General features: G+C 45.0%; 1 protein-coding gene and 10 non-coding genes across 11 annotated transcripts in view; 10 read left to right on the top strand and 1 right to left on the bottom strand.

Annotated features, from left to right (window-relative positions):
* Positions 1–24,078, bottom strand: part of LOC144027739 (ephrin type-B receptor 1-like) — a 153,790-nt gene that overhangs the window by 82,803 nt on the left and 46,909 nt on the right. The window lies entirely within an intron of this gene.
* On the top strand, positions 8,016–8,088 carry trnat-agu (transfer RNA threonine (anticodon AGU)). The gene has a single exon. It is a non-coding gene; the product is annotated as a tRNA-Thr (tRNA).
* Positions 8,609–8,681, top strand: trnat-cgu (transfer RNA threonine (anticodon CGU)). The gene has a single exon. It is a non-coding gene; the product is annotated as a tRNA-Thr (tRNA).
* trnat-agu (transfer RNA threonine (anticodon AGU)) lies at positions 9,934–10,006 on the top strand. Its single transcript has one exon. It is a non-coding gene; the product is annotated as a tRNA-Thr (tRNA).
* trnat-cgu (transfer RNA threonine (anticodon CGU)) lies at positions 11,832–11,903 on the top strand. Its single transcript has one exon. It is a non-coding gene; the product is annotated as a tRNA-Thr (tRNA).
* Positions 12,139–12,211, top strand: trnat-cgu (transfer RNA threonine (anticodon CGU)). Its single transcript has one exon. It is a non-coding gene; the product is annotated as a tRNA-Thr (tRNA).
* trnat-ugu (transfer RNA threonine (anticodon UGU)) lies at positions 13,341–13,413 on the top strand. The gene has a single exon. It is a non-coding gene; the product is annotated as a tRNA-Thr (tRNA).
* Positions 14,028–14,100, top strand: trnat-cgu (transfer RNA threonine (anticodon CGU)). Its single transcript has one exon. It is a non-coding gene; the product is annotated as a tRNA-Thr (tRNA).
* On the top strand, positions 16,947–17,019 carry trnat-ugu (transfer RNA threonine (anticodon UGU)). Its single transcript has one exon. It is a non-coding gene; the product is annotated as a tRNA-Thr (tRNA).
* On the top strand, positions 18,362–18,434 carry trnat-ugu (transfer RNA threonine (anticodon UGU)). The gene has a single exon. It is a non-coding gene; the product is annotated as a tRNA-Thr (tRNA).
* Positions 19,305–19,377, top strand: trnat-ugu (transfer RNA threonine (anticodon UGU)). Its single transcript has one exon. It is a non-coding gene; the product is annotated as a tRNA-Thr (tRNA).

Here is a 24,078-nt window from a genome sequence, read left to right as displayed (position 1 = left end):
ACACATTGTTTGATAACGTATGCTCCAATTCTCGCGTGACTACGCGCAAACTGCCAGTCTGTCAACAACAAAGGCGAATTGCCGTGTCGTAATCATGTTACGCAACTTCTTTATGTTGCTTATGCTTTTACAGCAAAAATACAGGGTAATTCAAAAGTAATGAACCGAATTCATTATCAAATATTTCGTAAAGTAAATGTATGAATCAGAATGAGGGAGTGGGTGTTTGAAAGATCATATTTCCAAGTTTTCTATAATTATCACGTGACACTGACATACTCATGCGTCAGGCAGCAACAGCAAAAAAATGCTCTTTGTGCTTGGCCTCCTAGATATCCTGACTTCACAGTTTGTGATTTTTTTTTTTTCTCTAGGGGTTTGTAAAAGATACAATTAGGGCTGCACGATATTGGAAAAACTTGCGATATTCGATATACTTGCTGAATATAGCGATATCGATATTATTGCGATATTTAACATGTACCTAAAGAAATTTCATTTATATTACCTAATGAAAGAAAAACATTTTTCATATAGCAAAATAAGCAACCTTAATGTAATCTTAGTTAATTAATTGTAATTATGTCTTGATAATTTTTAACTATTGAATGGCGATGCACATTTTAGTTAGCATCTGACTGGTCAAATTTATATAAAAAGCATAAAATTCCATATAAAACTTATTGCATGCCTTTGCGATATGCATATTGCAAGGGCCAATATCGCGATATTGATATTTTTTCGATATATTGTGCAGCCCTAGATACAATCTTTGTTCCTCCATTACCAACTGACCTGGAAACTTAAAACATCGAATAACAACAGCGATCAATTTAATTGATCCCAATGTGCTTCAACGTGTTTGGGAAGAATTCTCATATCGTATTGATGTTGTTCGTGCTGCAAGGGGAGGCCATATTGAGCACTTGTAACATGTGAAATAAAACTTGACTGTTACTAGAATACTTTTATTATAAGTGTTATTTGTTGGTATTTTTCCTTCATAGAATATTTGATAATGAAATAGGTGACACGAAGCGAGGAGGTAGGACTCAGACGCAGAGTGTAAGTTGGCCAACAAGGCTGCAACTTTAATCCAATTGAACAAAAAACACCTCTCAAGGAGGGAAAAAAGGCAGAACAGAAAAAGCTCCAAACTGGAGATAAAACAAGGGCACTCAAAAACAGGGACAACTAAAGGCGCTCCGCTAGGGAGGAAAACAAGGGGCAAACTAAGGGCGCAAGACAAAGCAAGGCTAGACATCGAACGAGGACTGTGGAACAAGGACTGTGAGGACGCTTCCATGCACTGAGATGTGACACTTCGGCAACGGAGGGGAGAATGCAGGTGGCTTTTATGTCCGGGTTGATTGGGAGCAGGTGGAAACAATCATGGGCGTGGACCGGTGATTACTGTGCAGGAGGAAGGGCAAGTGACCTGAGGTGAGAGGGTGGTTAATGACTTCAAAATAAAACAGGAACCTGACTGTGAAATAAAAGCATGACCCGCCACTCTGGTGGCGGCGTGACAGTACCCCCCCCTCAACGGCCGGCTCTCGACGGCCCAGGAACCTCGGGGTGTTCATCATAAAAATCGTCGATGAGGGAGGGGTCTACAATGAACCGGGCGGGCACCCATTGCCGTTCTTCAGGCCCGTAACCCTCCCAGTCAACCAGGTATTGGTGCCCCCGGCCCCGCTTTCGGACGTCCAATAATCTTCTGACCTTATAGACTGGGCCCCCCTCCACCATCTCCGGAGGGGGCGGCGCAGGCTCGGGCGGGACCAGGGAACTGTCCTGAACAGGCTTGACCTGGCTCACATGGAAGGTAGGGTGGGTGCGGAGGGATCGAGGCAGGCGCAGGCGCACGGCGGCTGGCCCTACTGTCTTGGTGATCGGGAATGGCCCCACGAATCTAGGGGCCAACTTTGGACAAGGTACCTTTAGATGAAGGTTCTTCGTCGATAGCCATACCTTTTGACCTGGTTGATATTGGGGTGCGGCCCTCCTCCTCCGGTCAGCAGCTCTTTTCATCCTGTCGCCTTGACGTTGTAGTGCCAGTCGAGCCGCTGACCAGATTCGGCGGCACCGGCGGACCATGGCGAGAACCGAGGGAACTGAGGCTTCCTCCTCCAGGTCTGCGAAGTAAGGTGGGTCGTAACCATGCACACATTTGAACGGCGTGATTCCTGTGGCAGAGGTGGGTAACGAGTTATGAGCCAGTTCAACCCAAACCAAGTTTTTGCTCCAGGTGGACGGATTTTGGGAGACCAAGCACCGGAGTCCGGTCTCCAGCTGTTGATTTAGCCTCTCGGCTTGTCCATTGGCTTCCGGGTGGTAGCCCGAGGTTAAGTTCGCCTTGGCCCCTATGGCTCTGCAGAACTCTTTCCAGAAGCGAGAGACGAACTGGGGCCCGCGGTCGGACACAATGTGTCGCGGGAATCCATGGGTTCTGAATACTTGGTCTATCATTATTTCTGCTGTTTTCTTGGCGGAGGGTAACTTGGGTAATGGAATAAAGCGGACCATCTTTGAGAAGCGATCAACAACTGTAAGTATTGTGGTTTTACCATGTGATGTGGGAAGTCCAGTGACAAAGTCCATTGATATTTCAGCCCAGGGTCTTGAGGGGATCGGTAGTGGCTGAAGGAGGCCCATCCGAGGTTGATTAGATGATTTATTTCGGGCACAGACTGGGCAGGCCTTTACATATTCCTGTACCGAGGCTTCCATAGAAGGCCACCAGAATCTTCGGGCGACAGCGAACAGGGTCCTGCGAGTACCTGGGTGACAAGACAGACGAGAGGTGTGTGCCCAGTTGATCACCTGTGCTCTTAGGGCCTCCGGGACGAAAAGCCGTCGTGGTGGGCATTCTTTCGGGGTGATCGTGTCTTGAAGGGCGTCCTTGACTTCCTCTTCAATCTGCCAGGACAGGGCTCCTACTATGCAGTCTCTCGGCAGGATGGGTTCAGGTTCGGTTGCTGTGGATTCCGGGTCATGAATACGTGAAAGGGCATCTGCTTTAACATTCTTGCTTCCGGGTCTGTAGGTCAGAGAAAACGAAAATCTGTTAAAAAACAATGACCACCTGGCCTGTCGGGGGTTCAGTCTTTTTGCTTGGCGCAGGTACTCCAGGTTGCGGTGATCTGTCCAAATGATGAAGGGGTGTTCTGCGCCCTCCAGCCAGTGCCTCCACTCTTCTAGGGCGACCTTGGCCGCCAGTAGTTCCCGATCTCCAACGCTGTAATTGCGCTCGGCCTTGGAGAGTTTCCTGGACAAGAATGCGCAGGGGTGCACCTTTCCATCCTCCTGGCTCCTTTGGGATAGGACGGCCCCGACGCCCAGATTGGAGGCATCTACCTCAACCACGAACTGGCGGGTAGGGTCGGGAACTCTGAGTATCGGAGCCACTGTGAAACGTTTCTTGAGTGTGTTGAACGCGGCGTTGGCCTCCGGAGTCCAGACGAAGCGTTGCTGTGGCGAGGTCAAGGCATGGAGTGGAGCTGCGATGGAGCTGAAGTTGCGGATGAATCGTCTGTAAAAGTTGGCGAATCCCAGGAACTGTTGCACCTTCTTTCTGGACTCAGGTGTGGGCCAGTCCCTGACCGCGCTGACCTTCTCCGATTCCATCTCGACTTTGCCAGGAGATACGATGAATCCCAGAAATGAGATGGTATCGGCGTGGAAAAGGCTCTTCTCAGCCTTTACGTAGAGCCGGTGTTCAAGCAGGCGTTTCAAGACTTGGGTGACATGGTGCTGGTGGGTTTTCAAGTCTGGTGAGTAAATCAATATGTCGTCCAAATAAACATATACGAACTGGTCGATGAAGTCCTTGAGCACGTCATTGATCATGGCCTGGAAAACAGCTGGCGCATTCGTGAGTCCAAATGGCATGACTAAGTATTCATAGTGGCCTCTGGGAGTATTAAAGCCGGTCTTCCACTCATCCCCTGCACGAATACGGACGAGATGATAGGCGTTTCGAAGATCTAATTTGGTGAACACCTTGGCTTGCTGGAGCTGGTCAAATACTGAGGACATCAGAGGCAGAGGATAACGGTTCTTGACTGTGATTTCATTCAAAGGGCTGTAGTCAATACAAGGACGTAACGAACCATCCTTCTTGCCCACGAAGAAAAAACCAGCTCCAGCTGGCGATGACGATGGCCGGATAAGTCCTGCTTTCAAAGACGTGTCGATGTACTCATTCAAGGCTTTGCGTTCGGGGCCCGAAACCGAGTACAATCTCCCTTTGGGAATGGAAGACCCAGGAATCAGCTCAATTGCACAGTCATAGGATCGATGTGGAGGAAGTGACATGGCCTTGGTTTTGCTGAACACCTCCCTGAGAGGATGATAGCAGGTGGGAACGGTGTTCAGGTCCGGGTATTCCTGGTCATTCACAAGAGTCACCTGTCGGACGGCAGCGGGAGGTGCCTCTGCCGCTGGCCGCTCCAACCCATGGTGTTCACAGTCCTTTCCCCAGTCCAGGACTTGCCCCGATCGCCAGTCGATGCGGGGGTTGTGCAACTGCAACCAGGGGTGTCCCAGGACCAGTGTGTGTGATGGGGAGCGGAAGACATGAAAACAAAGGAGTTCTCTGTGCTGCCCAATGTGAACCTCAAGTGGCTCTGTGACATGCGTGATGAGAAATAAGTCTTTCCCATTGAGCGCCCTGGCCCTCATATGGGTGGAAAGTGGCTCCGTGCCTGCCTGCAATTTTTCCACCAGACCCCAATCCATGAGGCTCTCGTCTGCTCCAGAGTCAATGAGAGCTAGCAAGTCTGTGGAAATGTCATTGCAGGAAATCGTGATGTGCGTGAGTTTTCGGTTCTTGACCTGTTTCCGAGTCTCAGAACCCACCGGAGGGCCTCGCTTGGTAGGACAAGCTACCACCAAATGTCCTTTTTCTCCACAATAGTAGCATCGCCCCTCTTGACGACGTCGCTGGCGTTCCTGGTGAGTCAGTCGGGCGCGGTCAAGCTGCATTGGCTCCTCACCACTCTCGCTGGGCCTCCCCGCGGTGGATGACTGGGGAAGTGCCCCTTGTGGTGATTCTCTTGCTGTGGGGTGCCGAAAGAATCCGGAGCCGGTCCTTCGATGGTGTCCGCTGGCATACGTGAGATCTCGCCTCCGGTGATCGGTGCGGATGGCCAGCGAGATCAAGGAGTCCAAGTCGCTAGGTAAGTCCACGGGTAGTAGGAGTTCTTGCATAGCGGCGGAGAGCCCCTTCAAAAAATGATCAAAGAGGGCTGTCTCATTCCAGCCACTCTTGGCCGCTAGAGTTCGGAATCGGATCGCATAGTCATTAACCGATTCTCGGCCTTGTCTGAGATTGCTTAGCTCTCGAGTCTTTTCCCGATCCATGTTGGTGGGATCGAAAACAAGACGAAGTGCCCTGCTAAACCCGGCTGCAGTTGAGCAAGTCGGGGAGTGCCTTGCCCATTCCGTGGTGGCCCAGTCTCTGGCTCTTCCAGTCAGATGTGAAATCATGAAGGCCACACGGGAACGGTCAGTGGGGAAAGCCTGTGGCGAAAGTTCAAAATGTAAGTCGCATTCGGTTAGGAATGCCTGACATTGTCCCTGGTCTCCCGAGTATCGCTCCGGGGAAGCCAGTCTCAAACCAGCCCCGGTCAAGGCTGGAGTCGGGATCGGTGGTTCTGCTGTCTCTGGATTCGTGATGGCCGGCGTGGAGGGTCGCAGGTGGCTCATTAGCTCCTGCACCTGTCCAACGAGCTCTCCCATGCGGGTGGCCATCGCCTGCTGGACCTCCTCCGTCTGCGACAGGCGGACGGCCTGTCGTCGAAGTGCAGCCTCCAACTTCTCCGCTGGGTCCATGCTGGCCGAAGTGTACTGACACGAAGCGAGGAGGTAGGACTCAGACGCAGAGTGTAAGTTGGCCAACAAGGCTGCAACTTTAATCCAATTGAACAAAAAACACCTCTCAAGGAGGGAAAAAAGGCAGAACAGAAAAAGCTCCAAACTGGAGATAAAACAAGGGCACTCAAAAACAGGGACAACTAAAGGCGCTCCGCTAGGGAGGAAAACAAGGGGCAAACTAAGGGCGCAAGACAAAGCAAGGCTAGACATCGAACGAGGACTGTGGAACAAGGACTGTGAGGACGCTTCCATGCACTGAGATGTGACACTTCGGCAACGGAGGGGAGAATGCAGGTGGCTTTTATGTCCGGGTTGATTGGGAGCAGGTGGAAACAATCATGGGCGTGGACCGGTGATTACTGTGCAGGAGGAAGGGCAAGTGACCTGAGGTGAGAGGGTGGTTAATGACTTCAAAATAAAACAGGAACCTGACTGTGAAATAAAAGCATGACCCGCCACTCTGGTGGCGGCGTGACAATAGGGTCATTCTTTTTTAATCACCCTGTATTTTGCACGATGTTGTACTTGAAGTTGAATCACCCGTAATTGTCACTTCTCCTGTGTTCATCTCACTGATCTTGTATGTATTACTGGATGCCGATAGGCCAAGGCTTTTGATGCCGCGAGGCCGCCATATTACTCCTCCGACTTTTCTTCTGTGTGAAAAGGGCCTAAAACTTGCAGGACTCCGGACCTCGAGGACTGGAACTGGTGAACCCTGGTGTATAGTGTGATTATCCAAGTTATTTATAAATTAAATCCCAACATAGGGGAAAAAAACAGGTTACAATGAACTCACTGATTACTGATTAGCGGAGTGGCAGTGAGAGCACTAATTGGAGACATAGGATCATACCCTCCTTGACTACCAGCAATTCAAATTTGTTCTCTGTAGTGGACCTTTTTAAACCTGGATATCTCCCACCCAGTGCATAGGATTGAATTAACTCCTGTTGTGCTCTATAGAGAACATTTAGAGCTTTCCAATGATACCAAATATGTAGGGGTGGGGCTTTGCTATCGAGTGCATCATAAAAGAAAATGGCTTCCCTCAGTGCAAGCACTTTTTAGGGAAGAGGAAAGGTAAGTGTATGACACTTTTTATTGAACAAATTTAGGCTTTAATTGTTGTTAGAATGTGTTCTATAAGACTCTTAAGAACACATTAAAGTATTGTTTGAATTATTTTAATTGTATTTGAGCCTAGTATTTAAGTTTTAAAAATGTTCATCTGTAGTGGACACATCATCGCTTTAAAAAATTTTTTTTTTTTGTTTTTCAAAAATTTCTTTTGCCGTATTCCAGTTACTTCACAAAGATCGGGGAATATCAAAATAAACATTATTGGACAATATTTTTTTCCCCGGTATTCAGGAGGATACCATAGAATTGTTTACAACAGAACACAGCATGCAACATAACCTTGGGACTCAAAAACCTGTTCTGGTAAATTTCCATTTCATTCCAGTGTTTTTCTACTATTGCTCACATGTGGCAAACAGTGTAGCAAGAGTCCATATAAAAGCCATGGCCATACAATAGTGTAGAGACTACTTTATAACATTGTTTCAATTAAACATTTCCACACTGATCAAACAGTTCAACCCATCAGAGAAGCACTTTGTGAAGGAAACTATCACCCTGGCACCAAAAAACGTCTGGCTGCTTGATTGACTTTTAATCTTACTGGCACTTTAGTGTAGTTCGTCAGTTCATGCTCTGTTTGCGGCAATATATTTAAGCTCCTCTACCTTCTTCACAGTCCCCCTCACCGAAAAGCCAGCTTTCCTCTGAAGAAGAGCAGCAGTCATCCATATTTGTTGTGCTGTGTCTGGAGCAAAGCATCTAATGATGACATCAGTGTCAAAAGTGAGTCCCATTTCCAAGCTGGGCTTCATCTTTGGATTTGTATCAAATGTCATAGCTTTATTGCTCTCAATATTGAATATGTTCAGCCACCAGACTTTAAAATAGTTATTTTTGGTGATTGTCTGGCACTATATAAAACATAACTTGGTAAAAACTAGATCAATATGGTGAACTTATTACCTATAATAGATATACAGTGTTCCCTCGTTTATCGCGTACACACATGCGTCGGTCCGTGATGTGATACTAGAAAATTGAAGCATGTTGGGCTTGTAGCTCAGTGGTGAGAGCACTGGTCTAGTAAACCATGGGTCGTGAGTTCAATTCTCACCTGGGTCTTTCAGGGATTGCTTGAATGCAGATGTTGGGTAGTACTGCTATGTTTTAGGGTATCTGCGACTTAATACCTACTAATCAGATGGCTTTTTAATGAAAGCCAGAACCAGGTTAATTTGATGGTTTTAAGGTTATGTTACTTTCATAGAAAAGCCTTGTAGCTCAGTGGTTAGAGCACTGGTCTCGTAAACCATGGGTTGTGAGTTTGATTCTCACCTTGGCCTTTGGTGTAAGCATTGACTCATCAAACTTCAGATGATTGGTCATAATGCAATGTTTTACCAGTATTTGGGGTCTCTGGGAGTAAATGATGACGACTCTGATTGTGATGGACAGACTCTATGGCTTATCCAGAACCAGGTTAATTTGCCGTTATGAAGGTTTTGTTACCTTCAAAGCAAGGCCTTGTAGCTGTGTTTTAGGGTACGTGCAACTTCATACCAAATAATCAGATGGCTGTGCAAGATGCAGGCCAGAACCAGGTTAATTTGCTGTTTTGAATGTTATGTTATCTTAATTTCAAGGCTTTGTAGCTCAGTGGTGAGGGCACTGGTCTCGTAAACCAGGGTTCGTGAGTTTGATTCTCACCTTGGCCATTTGTGTAAGCATTTACTGATCAAACTTCAGATGATTGGTCATAATGCATTGTTTTACCTGTATTTGGGGTCTCTGGCAGTAAATGAATGACGACTCTGATTGTGATGGCTAGTATCTATGGCTTATCCAGAACCAGGTAAATTTGCTGTTTTGAAGGTTTTGTTACCTCAACAGTAAGCCCCTCTATTTCTGTGGTTAGAGCAGTGGTCTTGTAAACCAGGGGTCGTGAGTTCAATTCTTACCTGCGCCTTTCTGGTATGGTTTCAATACAACAATGGAGTGCAGATGTGTAGTACTACTGTGTTTTAGGGTATGTGCAACTTCATAACTACTAATCAGATGGCTGTGCCACATGCAGGCCAGAACCAAGTTAATTTGCTGTTTTTAATGTTGTGTGATGTCACAAGCAAGGCCTTGTAGCTCAGTGGTGAGATCACTGGTCTAGTAAACCATGGGTTGTGAGTTCAATTCTTACCTGGGCCTTTTCAGGGATTGTTTCAATATGACATGAAATGCAGATTTTGGCTAGTATTCCAGTGTTTTAAAGTATCTGCGACTTAATACTGACAAATCAGATGGCAGTTTTAAATGCAAGCCAGAACCAGGTCAATTTGATGTTTTTAAAGTCATGTTACCTGAGTAGCAAGGCCTTGTCGCTCAGTGGCCAGAGCACTGGTCTAGTAAACCAGGGGTCGTAAGTTCAATTCTCACCTGGGGCTTTAAGGGATTGTTTGAATACAATAAAGAAGTGCGGATGTTGGGTAGTACTACTATGTTTTACGGTATCTGCGACATTATACCGACGACTCAGAGTTGCTGACATGCAAGCCAGAACCAGGTTAATTTGCTGTTTTTAATGTTATGTTATCGTAACTCCAAGTCCTTGTAGCTCAGTGGTGAGCGCACTGGTCTCGTAAACCAGGGGTCGTGAGTTCTATTCTCACTTTAGCGTTTGGTGTAAGCATTGACTCATCAAACTTCAGATGATTGGTCATAATGCATTTTTTTTTACCTGTATTTGGGGTCTCTGGGAGTAAATGATGACGACTGATTGTGATGGACAGTCTCTATGGCTTATCCAGAACCAGGTTAATTTGCTGTTTTTAAGGTTATGTTACCTTCATAGCAAGGCCTTGTAGCTGTGTTTTAGGTTATGTGCAACTTCAGACCTACTCATCAGATGGCTGTGCAAGATGCAGGCCAGACCCAGGTTAATTTGCTGTTTTTAATGTTATGTTACCTCAACAGCAAGGCCTTGTAACTCAGTGGTGAGAGCACTGGTCTAGTAAACCAGGGGTTGTGAGTTCAATTCTCACCTGGGCCTTTCAGGGATTGCTTGAATACAACAATGAAGGGCAGATGTTGGCTAGTACTACTGTGTTTTAGGGTATCTGCGACTTAATAACTACTAATCAGACAGTTGTAATGCATGCAAGCCAGAACCAGGTTAATTTGCTGTTTTTAATGTTATGTTCCCTCAGCACCAAGTCCTTGTAGCTCAGTAGTTAGAGCACTGGTCTTGTAAACCACGGGTCATTTGTTCAATTCTCACCTGGGCTTTTCAGGAATTGCTTAAATGCAATGAAGGGCAGATGTTGGGTAGTTCTACTGTGTTTTAGGATATCCGTGACTTAATACCTACTAATCAGATGGCTGTGGAAAATGCAAGCCAGAACCAGGTTAGTTTGATGTTTTTAAGGTCATGTTACCTTTCTAGCAAGGACTTTTAGCCCAGTGGTTAGAGGACTGGTCTCGAAAACCAGGGGTTGTGAGTTCAATTCTCACCTGGGCCTTTCAGGGATTGTTTCAATATGACAAGAAGTGTAGATTGTGGGTAGTATTCCAGTGTTTTAAAGTATCTGCGACTTCATACCTACAAATCAGATTGCAATTTTAAATGCAAGCCAGAACCAGGTTAGTTTGATGTTTTTAAAGTCATGTTACTGTGGTAGCAAGACCTTGTAGCTCAGTGGTTAGACCACTGGTCTCTTAAACCAGGGATCGTGAGTTAGATTCTCACCTTAGTCTTTGGTATAATCATTGACTCATTAAACTTCAGATGATTGGTCATAATGCATTGCTTTACCTGTATTTGGGGTCTCTGGGAGTAAATGATGATGACTCTGATTGTGATGGACAGTCTCTATGGCTTATCCAGAACCAGGTTAATTTGCTGTTTTTAATGTTGTTACCTCAACAGCAAGGCTCAGTGGTTAGAGCACTGGTCTTGTAAACCAGGGGTCGTGAGTTCGATTCTCACCTTGCCCTTTGGTGTAAGCATTTACTCATCAAACTTCAGATGATTGGTCGTAATGCATTGTTTTACCTGTATTTGGGGTCTCTGGGAGTAAATGATGATGACTCTGATTGTGATGGACAGTATCTATGGCTTATCCAGAACCAGGTTAATTTGCTGTTTTGAAGGTTTTGTTACCTCAAAGGTAAGCCCCTCTATTTCAGTGGTTAGAGCAGTGGTCTTGTAAACCAGGGGTCGTGAGTTCAATTCTGACCTGCGCCTTTCTGGTATGGTTTGAATACAACAACGGAGTGCAGATGTTGGGTAGTACTACTGTGTTTTAGGGTATGTGCAACTTCATAACTACTAATCAGATGGCTGTGCCACATGCAGGCCAGAACCAAGTTAATTTGCTGTTTTTAATGTTGTGTTATGTCACCAGCAAGGCCATGTAGCTCAGTGGTGTGATCACTGGTCTGGTAAACGATGGGTCGTGAGTTCAATTTTCACCTGGGCCATTCAGGGATTGCTTAAATACAATGAAGGGCAGATGTTGGGTAGTACTGCTATGTTATAGTGTATCTGTGACTTAATACCTACTAATAAGATGGCATTTTAATGCTGGCCAGAACCAGGTTAATTTGCTGTTTTTAATGTTATGTTACCACATCAGCAAGGCGTTGTAGCTCAGTGGTTAGATCTCTGGTCTAGTAAACCAGGGGTTGTGAGTTCAATTCTTACCTGGGCCTTTAAGGGATTGCTTGAATACAACAAAGAAGTGCAGATTTTGGGTAGTACTACTATGTTTTACGGTATCTGCGACATAATACCTACTACTCAGACAGCTGTACGCCATGCAAGCCAGAACCAGGTTAATTTGATGTTTTTAAAGTCATGTTATCTCAATCACTAAGCCTTGTAGCTCAGTGGTGAGAGCACTGGTCTCGTAAACCAGTGGTTGTGAGTTGGATTCTCACCTTGACCTTTGGTGTAAGCATTTACTCATCAAACTTCAGATGATTGTGATGGACAGTCTCTATGGCTTATCCAGAACCAGGTTAATTTGCTGTTTTTAAGGTTATGTTACCTTCATAGCAAGGCCTTGTACCTGTGTTTTAGGGTATGTGCAACTTCATAGCTACTAATCAGATGGCTGTGCAAGATGCAGGCCAGAACCAGGTTAATTTGCTGTTTTTAATGTTATATTATCTTAATCGCAAGGCCTTGTAGCTCAGTGGTGAGAGCACTGGTCTCGTAAACCAGGGGTCGTGAGTTAGATTCTCACCTTGACCTTTGGTGTAAGCATTTACTCATCAAACTTCAGATGATTGGTCGTAATGCATTGTTTTACCTGTATTTGGGGTCTCTGGGAGTCAACGATGACGACTCTGATTGTGATGGACAGTCTCGATGGCTTATCCTGAACCAGGTTAATTTGCTGTTTTGAAGGTTTTGTTACCTCAAAGGTAAGCCCCTCTATTTCAGTGGTTAGAGCAGTGGTCTTGTAAACCAGGGGTCGTGAGTTCAATTCTGACCTGCGCCTTTCTGGTATGATTTCAATACAACAACGGAGTGCAGATGTTGGGTAGTTCTACTGTGTTTTAGGGTATGTGCAACTTCATAACTACTAATCAGATGGCTGTGACACATGCAGGCCAGAACCAAGTTAATTTTCTGTTTTTAATGTTGTGCTACATCAACAGCAAGGCCTTGTAGCTCAGTGGTGAGAGCACTGGTCAGGTAAACCACGGGTCGTGAGTTCAATTTTCACCTGGGCCATTCAGGGATTGCTTAAATACAATGAAGGGCAGATGTTGGATAGTACTGCTATGTTTTACGGTATCTGCGACTTAATACCTACTAATAAGATGGCCATTTAATGCAGGCCAGAACCAGGTTAATTTGCTGTTTTTAATGTTATGTTATCTCATCAGCAAGGCCTTGTAGCTCAGTGGTTAGATCTCTGGTCTAGTAAACCAGGGGTCGTGAGTACAGTTCTCCCCTGGGGCTTTAAGATATTGTTTGAATACAATAAAGAGGTGCGGATGTTGGGTAGTACTACTATGTTTCACGGTATCTGCGACATAATACTGACTACTCAGACAGCTGCTACTACATGCAAGCCAGAACCAGGTTAATTTGCTGTTTTTAATGTTATGTTATCTTAATGGCAAGGCATTGTAGCTCAGTGGTGAGCGCACTGGTCTCGTAAACCAGGGGTCGTGAGTTTGATTCTCACTTTGGCCTTTGGTGTAAGCATTGACTCAATAAACTTCAGATGATTGGTCATAATGCATTGTTTTACCTGTATTTGGGGTCTCTGTGAGTAAATGATGACGACTGATTGTGATGGACAGTCTCTCTGGCTTATCTAGAACCAGGTTAATTTGCTGTTTTTAATGTTATGTTAACTTAACAGAAAGGCCTTGTAGCTCAGTGGTTAGATCTTTGGTCTTGTTAACCAGGGGTCGTGAGTTCAAATCTCATCTGGGCCTTTCAGGCATTGTTTGCATGCAACAAAGAAGTGCGTATGTTGGCATAGTACTACTATGTTTTAGGGTATCTGCGACTTAATACCGACTAATCAGATGGCTCTTTCTAATGCAAGCCAGAACCAGATCAATTTGATGTTTTTAATGTTGTTACCTCAACAGCAAGGCCTTGTAGCTCAGTGGTTAGTGCACTGGTCTCGTAAACCAGGGGTCGTGAGTTCGATTCTCAACTTGTCCTTTGTTGTAAGCATTTAGTCATCAAACTTCAGATGATTGGTCGTAATGCTTGTTTTACCTGTATTTGGGGTGTCTGGGAGTAAATGATGACGACTGATTCTGATGGACAGTCTCTATGGCTTATCCAGAACCAGGTTAATTTGCTGTTTTGAAGGTTTTGTTACCTCATAGGTAAGCCCCTCTATTTCAGTGGTTAGAGCAGTGGTCTTGTAAACCAGGGGTCGTGAGTTCAATTCTGACCTGCGCCTTTCTGGTATGGTTTCAATACAACAACGGAGTGCAGATGTTGGGTAGTACTACTGTGTTTTAGGGTATCTGCGACTTAATACCTACAAATCAGATGGCATGATGTTTTTAAGGTCATGTTACCTTTATAGCAAGGACATTTAGCTCAGTGGTTAGAGCACTGGTCTCGTAAACCAGAGGTTGTGAGTTCAATTCTCACCTGGGCCTTTCAGGGATTGCTTGAATACAACAATGGTCGGGGTGTGTTCGGGGGTTTGGGTGGGGTGCGGGGGGGTCGTGGGGGGTTTTCAATACAACAACGAAGTGCAGATGTTGGGTAGTACTATTGTGTTTTAGGGTATCGGCGACTTCATACCTACTAATCAGATGGCTGTGCGCCATGCAAGCCAGAACCAGGTGAATTTACTGTTTTTAATGTTATGTTATGTTATCTTAATAGCAAGGCTTTGTAGCTCAGTGGTGAGATCACTGGTCTAGTAAACCAGGGTTCGTGAGTTAAATTCTCACCTGGGCATTTCCGTCATTGTTTGAATACAACAATGAAGTGTAGATGTTCGATTGTACTACTGTGTTTTAGGGTATCTGCAACGTAATACCTACTAATCAGATGGCTGTCTTTAATGCAAGCCAGAACCAGGTTAATTTAAGTTTATGTTACCTTAACAGCAAGGCCTTGTATCTCAGTGGTTAGAGCACCGGTCTAGTAAACCAGCTGGCATGAGTTTGATTCTCACCTTGGCCTTTTGTAGAATCATTGACTCAACAAACTTCAGATGTTTGGTCGAATTGCATTGTTCTGCCTATATTTGGGGTGTCTGGGAGTTAATGCTGACTACTCTGTATAAAACCAGAACCAGGTTAATGTGCTGTTTTGAAGGCCGTGTTGCCACAAAAATAAGGACTTGTTGCTCAGTGGTTAGAGCACTGGTTTTGTAAACCATGGGTTGTGAGTTCAATTCCCCCCTGGGCCTTTCAGGAATTGCTTGAATATGACAAGGAAGTGCAGATATTGGGTAGTATTCCAGTGTTTTAGGGTATCTGCGACTTAATACCTACAAATCAGATGGCAGTTTTTAATGCGAGTCAGAACCAGGTTAATTTGATGTTTTTAAGGTTATGGTACCTTAATAGCAAGGCCTTGTAGATGAGTGGTTAGGGCACTGGTCTCATAAACCAGGGGCCGTGAGTTTGATTCTCACCTTGGCCTTTGGTGTAATCATTGACTCATCAAACTTCAGATGTTTGGTCGTATTGCATTGTTCTACCTGTATTTGGGGTCTCTGGGAGTTAATGCTGACTACTCTGTATAAACCAGAACCAGGTTAATGTGCTGTTTTGAAGGCCATGTTGCCATAGAAGTAAGTCCTTGTAGCTCGGTGGTTAGAGCACTGGTCTTCTAAACCAGGGGTCATGAGTTCAGTTCTTAACTGGGCCTTTCAGGTGTTTTTTGACTACAACAGTCAATTGCAGAATTTTGCTTGTTCATATATGATTCTGGGTATCTGAGATTAACTACCTGCTCATGTGACAGGTTTGCAGGGCTAGACAGTGCGAGCATTTCACTCGCAAATGCGGGCATCTTTCAAGTGCGTGCTGGTGAAGAAAAATAGCACTCGCACAGCGCGAGCGCATGAATGTTGCCTCTGCACAATGTTTAAACCGTACATTCGAAACTCACCATGTCCTCCGCTGGTTCTCCCGCAGCAACGAGACCGCGCCGAAGTGCGCCGACTTACAATTCAATATTATTTGAGTGAAACATGACCCTCTGCAATGTGATTGGCTGGCTACTTCCTGATCAGCACAGCATACGTGTACACGTGCACCGCTCAGACTACAATTTACATATAAACATAAATAATATGGCGCTTTTCCATTGGACCGGTTCCACACCAAGGTGGCATTTATTTTTTTCTGTCCCGCGGCGGCAGAGCCCTCCATTCACAAATAGCTTCACGACTTGCGAAGTCATTAATGTCAATATTTCATCCATGGTGGTCTATATCCATCCATCCATTTTCTTGGCCGCTTATTCCTCACAAGGGTCGTGGGGGCTGCTGGGGCCTATCTCAGCTGGCTCTGGGCAGTAGGCGGGGGACGCCCTGGGCTGGTTGCTAGCCAATCGCAGGGCACACAGAGACAAACAACCACCCACACTCACAAGCACACCTAGGGACAATTCGGAGCGCCCAATTAACCTGCCACACATGTCTTTGGAATGTGGGAGGAGACCGGAGTACCCAGAGAAGACCCACACGGGCACGGTGAGAACATGCAAACTCCACCCAGGAAGGCCGGAGCCTGGACTCGAACCGGAGTCCTCAGAACTGGGAGGCGGACGTGCTAACCACTCTCCCACCGTGTCACCTGATGGTCTATATGAAATTGTAAATATGGTTCAATGTTGCCGTGACTTGCCGCGAAATGTTATGATCCGCACGCATTGGGGAATACAAGCTTGGCTTGGAGAGTTCAAATGATCCCGCCCCCTTCCCGCCGCGCGCCTCCTGTAACAGACAAGCAATGGAGGCGGTTGTGGTGTGGTTATGTGGTAGCATGCCGTGCGGGGCAGAGGCCATTGTTCAAATTAACAGCACAAAAGGAAAATGAAGTCTGGTTATTTGGAGCATCGTTAACTCGCTGTCTAGCTGGTGAAATCTAGAAGCTTTGGAGCGAGGACAGCATACAGATGAAAAGGTCAGGGGAACATCAGCTGAGGAGCAGGTGAAGAAAAAAAGTACTGAGTTTTACTGAGCTAAACAAAATAATGTAGACATGAGTTATACGAAATTATTGACTTGTTTTGATAGCCACTGCCGTTGCAGGCAAACCTCGTGTTCCAATAAAATATTTTGCAAATATATCGAGTTGTGTATGCCTAAGGTCATGCTTGCACATCCACAAAAAATCCTGTGCTGTGCGAGCAACCAAAAATGTTACTTGCACCAGTGCTAGAAGTGGAAAAGTTAGTGTAGATCCCTGCTATGAAAGTAATTGGAAAGCCGTAACCAGGTTAATTTGCTGTTTTGAAGGTCATGTTGGCACAGCAGTAAGGTCTTGTAGCTCAGTGGTTAAAGAACTGGTCTTGTAAACCAGGGGTCGTGAGTTCAATTCTCGCCAGGGCCTTTCATTGGTTGTTTGAATACAACAATAAAATGCAGATGTCTGGTAATGCTACTGTGTTTTAGGGTATCTGCGACTTAATACCTACTAATCAGACTGCTGTTCCTCTTGCAAGCCAGAACCAGGTTAAATTAGTGCTTTAAAGGTTCTGTTACCTGAACAGCAAAGACTTGTAGCTCAGTGGTTCAGGGGCCTCGTTTATAAAGTTTGCGTACGAAATGAGGCCAAAACTCTACGTACGAACATTTCTGCGCCAAAGGTGGTATTTATAAAAAAACAAACTGAACATGAAACATTACGCACTGCCACGTCAAGTCTGGACCTTCCGTACGCAATCCGCACATTTTGACGACATGGGAAAACAGTGACACAATCAGCTTTGTGGTGCATTTCTATTCCTCAAACGACATGTATGCTGGATGTTGGGTCACATTATTATGTTTTGTAGACTTGCTCCGACATCACAAGCACGCAGTGGTTAAGAAAATGGATGGATGGATGGATTATTTGTTTTATGATGATGATGATGATGATTATTATTATTTTTACTACTATTATTATTATTAATTTATTTTCCTTCTTAAAAAACAAAAAAGTCTGCTACTGTGCGCCCTGCGGCGGCATTACCGCAACTCGTCCTGCTTACTTTTATTGGCCTTCCGTGACTCGACCCCTTCAATGAGGGCTTCAATGTACATCCTCTTTTTTTTTTTCTTCTTCTTTAAAAAGAAAAAAAAAATCTTTTGGGTTTTTTATGGGACCTACTGTTCACGCTAAAATTCTATGTACATCATGATAAATTTAGCCTTCTTTCTTGCCTTTCATTGACCGTCCAAATTGTTTTGATTTGGTGTTGTCAACACGTGCTGCTTATTAATACGCAGATGAGTTGATTTCCATTGCCAAATATTGGCGGACTTGGGGCGGGAACGGCGTAGAATCTGCTGTGCACACCGGTTGGGATCGTGTGGGATTTATAAAGGGAACTTGCGTGCAGATATGCGTATGTGTGTTTACGCATGGTTTTATAAATCTCAATTTTTTTCTGCGTACGTGCGTTTTGAGTTTCGTTCGTACAAACATTTCTGCGCAGGTTTTCACGCACAGTTTTATAAATGAGGCCCCTGGTCTTGTAAACCAGCGGTTGTGAGTTCAATTCTTACGTGGGCCTTTCAGCTGCTGTTTGACTACAACAATGAAGTGCAGTAGTTTGCTTATACGTGTGTGATCTTGAGTATCTGAGAGTAAATCCCTTCTCATGTGACAGCTATGGGCAATGCAAATCTTTGGAAAACCGTAACCAGGTTAATTTGCTGTTTTGAAGGTCTTTTCGGCAGACCAGAACGGCCTTGTAGCTCAGTGGTTAGAGCACAGGTCTTGTAAACCAGGGGTTGTGAGTTCAATTCTCACCTTGGCTTTTGGTGGAATCATTGACTCACCAAACATCAGATGTTTGGACATAATGCATTGTTATGCCTGTATTTAGGGTCTTTGGCAGTGAATGATGAATACTTTGATTGTTATATATGGCTGTTAAACCAGAACCAGGTTAATTTTCTGTTTTGAAGGTCATGTTGCCACAAGAGTAAGTCCTTGTAGCTCAGTGGTTAAAGCACTCGTCTTGTAAACCAGGGGTTGTGAGTTCAATTCTCCCCTGGGCCTAACAGGGATTGTTTGAATACCACGATGAACTGCAGATGTCGATTAGTACTAATGTGTTTTGTGGTATCTGTGACTAAATACCTACTAATCAGATGGCTCTCCTTGATGCAAGCCAGAACCAGGTTAACTTACTGCTTTAAAGGCTATGTTACCTAAATAGCAAAGACTTGTCGCTTAGTGCTGAAAACACTGGTGTTATAAACCAGGGGTTGTGAGTTAAATTCTCACCTGGGCTTTTCAGGTGTTGTTTGACTTGCAATGAAATGCAGAAATTTGCTTGTGATTTTAAGTATCAGAGTAAATGCCTATTCATGTGACAGCTATGGGCAATGCAACTAATTGGAAAGCCGTACTCAGGTTAATGGTTTGAAGGTATTATTAAAAGAACAGAATGGCCTTCTAACTTAGTCGTTTGAGCACTGGTTTCGTGAACCAGAGGTAGTGAATTTGATTCTCACCTTGGCCTTTTGTGGAATCATTGACTCACCAAACTTCAGATTTTTGGTAGTATCATTAGGCCTGTATTTGGGGTCTCTGTGAGTTAATGATTACTACTCTGTTATGGGCTGGCTAAGCCAGATCCAGGTTACTTTGCGGTTTTGAAGGTCATGTTGCGACAACAGTAAGACCTTGTAGCTCAGTGGTTAGAGTGCTGGTCTTGTAAACCAGAGGTCATGAGTTCAATTCTCACTTGGGCCTTTCAGGGTTTGTATGAATATAACAATGAAGCCCATATGTTGGGGAGTACCACTGTTTTTTAAGGGTATCTGTGACTTAATACCTACTAATCAGGTGTCTGTGTTTCATGCAAGCCAGAACCAGGTTCATTTGCTGTTTTTAAGTTTATGTTACCTTAACAGCAAGGCCTTGTCGATCAGTCATTAGAGGACTGGTCTTGTAAACCAGGGGTTGTGAGTTCGATTTTCACCTGAGCCTTTCAGGGGTTGTTTGAAGACAACAATGAAGTGCAGATGTTGGGTAGTACTACTGTGTTTTGGGGTATGTGCTACTTAATACCTACTACTCAGACTGCTGTGATTCATGCAAGCCAGAACCAGGTTAATTTGCTGCTTTAAAAGTTATGTTACTTCAACAGCAAGGCCTTTTTCTTGCCCATTACGTCAGCAAACTCCTGCTGGGAGCGTCTGGCGGAATCCCCTGTCAGAAAGAGTTTCAATGCCCACCTCCGGCAGAGCTTCTCCCTTGTCCCAGGGGAGGTGGGGGACATTGAGTCCGAATCGGCCATGTTCCATGTTGAGGCGGCCGATCGGAGCTGCGCCGTAAGGTGGTCGGTGCCTGTAGCAGCAGCAATCCTCGAACCCGCTGGTGGACATCTACGGTAAGGGATGCCGTCAAACTGAAGAAGGAGTCCTATCGGGCCTTTTTGGCCTGTGGCACTCCGGAGGCAGCTGACAGGTACCGGCTGGCCAAGCGGAACGCGGCTTTGGCGGTTGCTGAGGCAAAAACTCAGACATGGGAGGATTTCAGTGAGGCCATGGAAAACGACTTCCGGATGGCTTCGAGGAAATTCTGGTCCACCATCTGGGGTCTCAGGAGAGGAAAGCAGTGCACCATTAACCAGGGTTCTTGCAGGAATCACTCAGTGAAATTTTAGACCTTTTTTTAAGACTTTTTTTAGACCATTATGAGAAAAATTTTAGACCAACTACACGACCGACCGAAGGAAGGAAAAAAACGGGGGGGGGGGGGACGTATTTGTTTCTCATAACCATGTCAACTTATTTTGGTTTCAAACATGTCGACGTGCACCAACAGCATACAACATATATAATGTAATAAACAATATTGACAATGACCAACCTGAGATGAACTTCAGTTCTCAAAACAATGTACATAACAATCACATACGTACATACAACCTATTTTAAACAGCTTGAATTAATTTTTTTAAAATTATTTTTATTCTTATTTTAAACTTCCTTACGCTAAATGTTTTAAAGTTTGCTGAATAATATTTTAATATTGTCATTGTATGTTCTTCATAGTAAATTTTGTACCCTATTTTCATTTATTTTTCTTCCTCTCAATGTTAACTACTGTTTGTTGATGCTTATGTGTTGCCTTTCCTTGCGCAAAGCACATTGAGTTGCCTTGTGTATGAAATGTGCTATACAAATAAACTTGCCTTGCCTATACAACCATATTCACGCCCAAAGCCCCCAACTTTATATCTTTTTTGCAAACTTTGCAACGAGCAGAGTGCCTATCGCCGGCTACCTCATCCAACCAGCTGGAAAAGCCGGGAATTTCGAGTTAGTTCTTGTTGGACTGGCATTTACCCATTTTCTTACAAATTGACTGTCCACACTTTCCGTTCTGACTCGCTACGAATAATTGTCCACACTCTGTTCAGACAAGCTAACAGCAGTATCTTGGCGGAAAGTCGGGAACGTAAACTTGAAATGTATGTTTTTTTCCGGTATTGGACAGAGTACCGAGCCACCTCATTAACAATGCTACATTCACACAAATAGAGAAAGGGGTTTGTTAGCATGTGATCAGATCACTCTTGGATTAGCGATTGTTACTTTCATGAGTTTCTTGCCTGGTTAAATAAAGCAAATGACAAAAACAAATGTTTTGATTAGCTTTACTCGCTACCATTACATTGCCAGAGCTGTACAGTGTTCACACGCGCCACTTCATTAATATTCGCGCACACACCGGAGATAGGGGCTTTGCTTTGCTTCACTTACTTACATTAAGGCAAAAGTCCTCTCAGAAAAAAAACAAAAACGTTTCAGCATCGCTTTGGCTAATATCAATAGTGATGTCTTCTGTTGTTTTGGTACACAGTTCAATAAATGTACCAAAAACAAAAAAGTGAATACATACCAAACCAGGTCTGCCAAGTTCGTCGTTCACCACCCTGCCCGTTTGTTTGTTTTTGTCCCCGTAGTGTTAGCTTAACATGTCCGCAGACAGCAACAACGATAATTTCTCCCCCTCCTGTTGTCATATCTCGCGGCAAAACAAGCGGTGGAGCGTCACATCTCACCAACCATCTCATTTGCACCGCCCCATGTACCTTCGCTCCTGCCTGCCTGAACTACATTGAACTACAATGCAACCGCACCCCCTCAAATGTCTCCTCCACTTTGAGCACACAAATAATAGAAACAATGCAACACACACATATTTTTGTGCTTTTTCTTTCTTTCTACAGAGCAGACACTTCTCGGAATGTAAGGAGCGGATGTAAGAATTTTAGACTTGGGTAAATTCAATTTTAGACCTAGGATGAAAATGAAATGGATAAATGTTTTTTAAGACATTTAAGGCCTAAAATTTCACTTTCTGAATTTTAGACTTTTTAAGACTTTTTTTTTTTTTTTTTAGACCCCACGGGAACCCTGATTAACACTGTGTATAGTGGCGATGGGGGTCGATCTACGTTCCAACCCTCACCTATGGTCACGAGCTGTGGATCGTGACCGAAAGAACAAGATCCCGGTTTCAAGCGGCCGAGATGAGTTTCCTCCGCAGGGTGTCCGGGCTCTGAAGCTCGGTCATCCGGGAGGGACTCAGAGTTGAGCCGCTGCTCCTCCTCCAACTCTCACTGGAGCGGTTCGCAGCCGAGTGTGAAGCGGTTGGGATGAGGATCAGCACCTCACAATCCGAGACCATGGTCCTCAGTCGGAAAAGGGTGGAGTGTCGTCTGCAGGTCGGGGATGGGATCCTGCCCCAAGTGGAGGAGTTCAAGTATCTTGGGGTCTTGTTCACGAGTGAGGGTAGGATGGAGCGGGAGATCGACAGGCGGATCGGTGCAGCATCTGCAGTGATGCGGACTCTGTATCGGTCCGTCGTGGTGAAGAAAGAGCTGAGCCAAAAGGCAAAGCTCTCGATTTACCGGTCGATTTACGTTCCGAACCTCACCTATGGTCACGAGCTGTGGGTCGTGACCGAAAGAACGAGATCCCGGATACAAGCGGCCGAAATGAGTTTCCTCCGCAGGGTGTCCGGGCTCTCCCTTAGAGATAGGGTGAGAAGCTCGGTCATCCGGGAGGGACTCAGAGTCGAGCCGCTGCTCCTCCGCGTTGAGAGGAGCCAGCTGAGGTGGCTCGGGCATCTGGTTCGGATGCCTCCTGCATTTTTTTCACTTAACCTACAAAATACAGATCAAAAGGGCAGTATTTTGTAGAGGAGCAAAACTCTGTGGTTTAAATAATTGACCATTGAGCTATTTAATGAGACATCAGGGATTGGAAACTGCAAATCTGACCAAAGTCATTTAACAGATTGCAAAAAGTGTCCAACAACCAACACTTTTAATCTGTCTATCACAGGGTAGCTGTCAGAATTAATGTATACATCAAGTATATACTAGGAATCTCACGATAAGGGCAATATCGTGATATTGTGATATTAAAACTGCCACATCGTCGTCGTCATGTTCACAATATTTAAAAGGAACACATCTGTTAAAAGGGCGGCACGGTGAACGAGTGGTTAGCATGTCCGCCTCCCAGTTCTGAGGACTCCGGTTCGAGCTCAGGCTCCGGCCTTCCTGGGTAGAGTTTGCATGTTCTCCCTGTGCCTGCGTGGGTCTTCTCCGGGAACTCCGGTTTCCTCCCACATTCCAAATACATGCACGGCAGGTTAATTGGGCGCTCCGAATTGTCCCTAGGTGTGCTTGTGAGTGTGGGTGGTTGTTCGTCTCTGTGAGCCCTGCGATTGGCTGGCAACCAGTCCAGGGTGTCCCCCACCTACTGCCCAGAGCCAGCTGAGATAGGCGGCAGCACCCCCCACGACCCTTGTGAGGAATAAGCGGTCAAGAAAATGGATGGATGGACATCTGTTAAAAAAGTGAGGTTGATTTCCATTTGTGCAGTTCTACCACCCTCTAGTGGCTATTAGTGCAATTCAATTTTCATGAGGGATGATTGATGAAATCTATGCTAATTGTCAGATGAAGGGGGACTTAATTTGCTTGTGAAGTGATCAATGTGTGCTTGCATTAGCAAGTAAGTGCCTCAATATTGTTATTAGAGATTGTAGATGGTTTATAGGCATTGCTGTTATGTACAAAAGCACAATATTGTGCTTTTCTTTTTAGTATGGGCTTTTTTTTTTTACAATATTGTGATGTTTTTTTAAATATCGCTAACGCCCCCACAAAATCGTGATAATTATCATATCGTGACCTTCATATCGTGATGTTGTATCGTGATGTTTGGATATCGTAAATTACAATTATTTCCACACAAACATTCAATAGGTCCTCTTCCTCCCCCGTTTCAAACAGTCTCTTGCAGACATGCACACCTTCATAATTGCAAATCTGCCTTCCTTTGAAGTCATCTCTTCAGGACTTTCATCAATGTGTGCGTGCGCGTACGCATGCGTGTGTGTCCTTTGAATAGGCCGACAGACATCTGG

This window comes from Festucalex cinctus, chromosome 10 (genome assembly GCF_051991245.1).
Source record: "Festucalex cinctus isolate MCC-2025b chromosome 10, RoL_Fcin_1.0, whole genome shotgun sequence".
Taxonomy (NCBI): Eukaryota; Metazoa; Chordata; class Actinopteri; order Syngnathiformes; family Syngnathidae; genus Festucalex; species Festucalex cinctus.
This window is presented reverse-complemented; position numbering and strand designations above follow the sequence as displayed.